Source organism: Cupressus sempervirens, chromosome 7 (genome assembly GCF_028749045.1).
Source record: "Cupressus sempervirens isolate cs-2001-9-10 chromosome 7, ASM2874904v1, whole genome shotgun sequence".
Lineage (NCBI taxonomy): Eukaryota > Viridiplantae > Streptophyta > Pinopsida > Cupressales > Cupressaceae > Cupressus > Cupressus sempervirens.
Window position 1 is genome coordinate 810511732 of NC_143124.1, and position 6000 is coordinate 810517731.

The 6000-nt window shown below is 34.9% G+C and overlaps 1 pseudogene; it reads right to left on the reverse strand.

Annotated features, from left to right (window-relative positions):
• Nucleotides 1-474: 474 nt before the first annotated feature.
• Nucleotides 475-1950, reverse strand: LOC149549868 (putative UPF0481 protein At3g02645; annotated as a pseudogene).
• Nucleotides 1951-6000: the final 4050 nt, after the last annotated feature.

The window sequence follows — 6000 nt, forward strand, 5'->3', positions numbered from 1 at the left end:
AAAAATAGAGTTACAAGAATAAACTATACTATATATATTTTTTTAAAATAAAAAGCATATCAAAATTCTATAATCTCACAGAACATTAGCAGATGGCTTAAATGTCACTTAACCTGTTAATGAGATGAATATTAAGAACAAGAAGTTAAAGATCATTAATCCTTTAGATTCTACTGTTAATAATTTAAGCATAAAAATATTTAAAACACTAGAACTGTTGGTCTAATGGCATTAGAAGATGGAGATGTCTAGATGCGAATGGCTTAAACATAAATTTTTGAGTTCGTGAAATCCGCATAAAATTTTGGAGGAACCAAACAAGAATAGAAATGTATAACTTCATTTTCTATTCGAAAATAAGTATTTGAAAATTAATATTCTTATTACCATTTTTATATTCCCGCAGCTAATATACAAATGTTAAATAGTCAAGATTGATCTATTTTCTTCTTGATCTCAGGCTAATGTAGATGTCTAATTGTGCTGACAAGATTTAAAAAGGCAGAGTACTTGTACAGCTGTTAATACTAAAATTACAAGTACGATCAAAGCAGAGAAGAACCACCATGGCCTGTAACCATAAGTCGTGATAAACTCTAACAACAGCCCAGTAAAATCACCAATAAAATCGCCCCATAGAAGACGATGTCTAACAAAAGCCAGACGTTTCTGCCACTTCTTATGGTAACCATTAATGGATTTAGCAGCAATATCTATAGATTCGTACCTGGGAATTTCTGTGGGCGTCACCATCCAATTCCAAAGCTGAGCGATCTCTCCATCATTTCCAAGCTTGGGAGCATATTTCCAGGGCAATCAAGTTTCTGAGTATCACTTCTGATCTGTCATCTACTTTGAACTCGGGCAAATACAATGTGGAATTATTCTTGTCAAACTTAATTTGTTTGATTCCACCGTCCAGTTTCTTGAATTTCATTCGTCCCCTTCTTAGCTCCCCTATAGATGGAACATGTCCTTCTGTCTCATCTGGTGTCTGGGATAGAAAGTTCATAATAGAGTACAAAATGTCAAAGATGAAGTTCTTAATGTAGTCCAAAATGACTAATATAATCCCCAATATGAACAACATGAGAAAAACTGGAAAGAAAATTAGTGCAAATAGCCATTTCATCCGAAGCTTCAATAATTTAGTCCAACGGGAAGATCGCTTTGGATCGGCGACCGGGCTGTCAACAATGTAGTCATGAAGTAGTTGCAAGATATGAGTATCTTCGTTGTATTCCAGATCCCACTCACGCGCGGGTGGTATTTTGATGGGAGATAACATTGTAAGTGCCGACTCAAGCCAGACATAATCAGTTGATCTCTCAATATCATTGATGATTTTCTTCAAAGCCCAGAACGTACTTGATTTTCCATCTTGAGCATGTCTTTCACAATTTCTGTCAACAGAGGATGATGTCGGTTCCTGCTAAGAATACTATCCATGAAAGTCGACTTCTCTGCATCTTCACTCCTTTTCGCTTTATGATCTGCATTTTATCCGAGTCTGTGGAGGACTTCGAGAACAAAACAGGCATCCATCACCATCATCCACGCCAGTACTCCTTCACTGCTCAGTTTAATTTCTTTAGCATAGCTTTTCTTTATTCTGTCCTGTTTATCTTTTCCCTTAAACTTCTCAACTACTGATTTTAAACCTTCACTAGTGCTTCCATTTTCGATGATGATTTTACGATGCATCTTCGTTGCCACTTCTGACTTGAGCAATTCAATGTCATCATTCAATACATCTCTTTTTCGGAAATGGTAAGGCCCGAAGGAGATTACATGGGGGTGATAGAAAACCCTATCAGTCGATTTATGGAAGAGAGATTTCGGAACGGTATGAATGAGACCACGGTGCGATATATCTGATCTGCTTTCCTCCCCTAAACTTTTTTCAACCTCAACAATCCAGTCGGAGTCTTTTCTCTCCTTTTTCCCCATCTTCGAAGAGAACATGAGAGAAAGGTTCAACTGCCTAAGCAAATTGAAGATGTCCTCGCTTCCTTAACCCAGCGGATGCTCGTGGAGGTGGAACCTTGACGCTGGATCACACATTGCCGAGCTAGGTATGAGCGCGCATTAAAGAAAACAGACCAGAGCAAATTTCTTTTTCTTCTTTAAATACCGCACATGGGCGAGGTCCGAGCTCACCTGCGGTCTACATCAATCTTAATTTCACTGCTCATCTGAGATACGACGCTTAGAAGTGGCTCCAATGAGAAGGAATCTCACATCAATAAGGCCCCGTTTGGTTGGGGAAGATGAATTTTTCTCATAATCAGGTTATCTGATAACCAGGTTTTCGAAAACTTGGTTATGTATTTTAGGAAGATAGTTGGACCGTTTGGTTGACACAGAAGATGAATTTTCAAATCCATATTCTGCGTTTGGTTGCCAATTTAGAAATTGGAATTGGAACAGAATATGACTAGGAATATCTTTTTGTTGCGTTTGGTTGTTCATTTTGTAATTGGAATTAGAATTTGATGTAAATTTTTTTAATCTTATTTAATTAGTGAAAGACAAGGATTAGAATGAGTAAAGTATTAATATTTATGATTTAATTTATTTATAATTAGACTACATTATTATTATTTTTTATTCTTGAATATTCACAGTTTTATTTTGTTAGTCAATAATAAATAAAATGATTATTATTTTTTATTTTAATTCTATTTATTAGCAAATAAAAGTAAAAAATAATCACACATGCAATCATTTGTACGAAGTTATTTTTTGTCCCATTGTTGAAAATTGTGATCATATATATTATATATTTTTGAAAAATTGTGTAAGACAAATTTATCGTCGAATTGAATTTATTGTCAAGTTCATCCGAACTTCATAATTGTCGAACTCGAATTGAAACTTGAACCTTGTGACTTAGCCGCTAAATATGTGTGTTTGTGTCCTCTCTCTATCCCTCCCTGTGTTTGTGTTCATCCACGTGATTTGGCAGAAGGATTGGACATAATAAATGTTGTTTATGCAGATGAATTATTGCCTACACTATATGAGAATTCTCGCATCTCTTAAGACTAGTTGCCGACACAGAGAGAGATTGTGAGGTGTGTTGTGGCTCTTGGTCGGTATCTTCAGAATCCATTGGCCGTGGTTGCAACATTATATAGTCTTGGCAAAGAAATATTATCATTGAAGCTTCATTCACTGGAACATTTCCTTACTCCAGATGAAAAGTATGAAGCTGTTGAGCAGGTAATAGTTACAGCAACCAACTGTAGAGGCTATGAAGCGACTTGTCTTTATAAATGCTATTGGTTTTTTTAAGGGTTAGAGGGAATGGACAAGCAGCATCCGAAAACCATGTTATGGATCCATTGGATGATACTAGAATTCATCCAAAGTCATATGAATTTGCTAAGAAAATGGCTAAGGACATATATTGTGAAGAAGCTGGACATGATATAGATGATATGGATGAGGAAACACAAGAAATGACTGTTGAGCATGTCAAAAAATATCCTGATCTGTTAAATGCCCTTGATATTGATGAATATGCTAGAAGTGTGGAGCAATGGACATCCAATAAAAAGCAGGAAACCCTTGCTGACATAAAGAGTGAATTGTAACATGGATTTCAGGATTTGAGATCGCCATATAAAGAGCCATCCTAGGATGAGGAATTTTATCTACTGACTGGAGAAAATGAAGAGACCCTGTTAATGGAAAAAATTGTCTCCGCAGAGTCCAAAATCATCGTATAATTTGTGATCTGGAATCAAGCTTGACATGAATAATATTGAAAGAGGAGCTTTCTGATGATCAAGATATAGATCCTTTAGAAAAAATTGCAGAAGGTAGCATCCTTACCTATTGGGTGAAAACTATGACAAAAGTGAAGTACCTAGTTGAGTTAACTTGCAAAGAGAGTTCACTAAAGAATGATAACTATCAAGGTGAATAGGATAAGGATAAGGAGGTTAAGGATCCATATTTTGCGGAAGAGGATTCCATTTCACGAAGTGAACAAGAGAATGAAACCATTAAGTTCCTAATAGATAAAGAGCCAGGGGAGAGTATTATCCGTCCAAGCTTGAAAGGGCCTACTCACTTGATTCTAACACTAAACATTTTCAATGGAGTTTATGCACACAAGGATATTGTGGAGGGAGGAAAAGACCAAAAGAATTTTGCTAGCTATCTTCGACTTGGAAAATACTTTCAATTGGGGAGGAGACATTTGAAGATCTTGATGAGGTCATAGACAGATATATATTCAAGAGAGGATAAGATATTTCAGTATTTCATTCTACTATTTGGTGAGTCATAAAACACACATCAACAGACACCTTTCTACAGATGCAGGAACACACAAGCTCCTCTCTCTCTTTCTCACTCTCTCCCTCTGTCCCTCCGTCCCCCCTTCTTATCCCACACTCTCTGCCCCTCTATGTATCTCTCCCTTTTAATAAATTTATTAAGTTAGTTAATTATTCAACAAAATATGCAACTAAAATTTTACGTGAAATATTATATAGGAAAAAATATACCATTTTACATTCACATACATTAAACATTTGATGATAACTTTAACAAGAAAAATGATGCTTTGTTAATAAATGCTCTTAAAAAATGTGGAATTTTGGCAACATAGATTTTACATGCAATTTTTAAAAAAAGATCATGAAAATCATTAATCATATAAATCATATTTTAACATCATGAAATTCTAATAATGAATTTGACATAATTACTACAATATGAAAACTTGCTAACTTGATAGAACAATATCCATGATTTGATGGTGGTGTGAAAACACACCGTTAAACACGAAAACATTGAGAAATCCACGATGTATGCCTTTATGCCCCACATTCGACGACACACCGTTACATATGAAAACACTAAGAAATCCACGATGTATGCCCTTATGCCCCACATTCGACGGCAACCCTCTCACGCTGCTCAATCTTCCCATTACTGTTTGTACTGTTAGATGGTCAATCTTGCATATATGAACTAAACATGCTTGAAAAATTAAAACCTGATTTTTTTTTAATGGAATACACCAAGGAGTGGCATCAGAAATATTGATCGTTTACAAACACAGTAAACAATCATCAGATAGCTCATTTTTTATCAGCATGTGTGGTCTTGCAATATTAGCAAATCAAGAGCAATAAAAAAATACAAGAGAAAGACCCTTTATCAATACCATTGACAATCTTGTCAAGAAGCACGTACATAGGAAACCAAATTGTGGAAAAAAAAAAAAAAAATTTAAAAAATATCCAAACAAATTAGGAATATACATATAACATGGGACAAAATCATGACTGTACAATCATCTACCAAAAATCCTCAATATTTTTGATAATCTTGTCAACGAGAACATACATAAGAAATCAAATAGGGACAAAAAGACAAAAAAATAAAAACATATGCAAGCAAATTAGGACTATAGATATAACATAGGACTGAATCATGAACTATACAATCATCTAGCAAATCACATTTCTATATGCTTTCAAGTTCTACAATTGAGCATTCATCATTTTCCACTCCTTGTGTATTCCACATATGTATGGTTCAAATATAACTCTAATTAACAATGCAATGAACAACTATACCAAACTTTTACGAGATCATAAACTACGTGTTGTGAGAGATCAATGCAATACCATTAAACAAAGCCAACTAACCCTCTGGAATTATTTCACTTGCCAATCGTGTGAATGCCAATGAAATGAACAACTAAACAATGTACTAACCAATGCCAATCATGTCAATGAAATGAATGACTAAACTATGCATATATCAAGTATGTATACATACGTACATACATGTGTGAACATACATATGCGCAGACATACATACATACACACATACATATATACATACACATGTACATACATGTGTACATACATACGCACGTACATACATACATACGCACATACATGCACACATACATACATACATGCTTAGCAAAATAGAAAAAATGTGCTCAGTAATGATTTCCAATATAGTGTT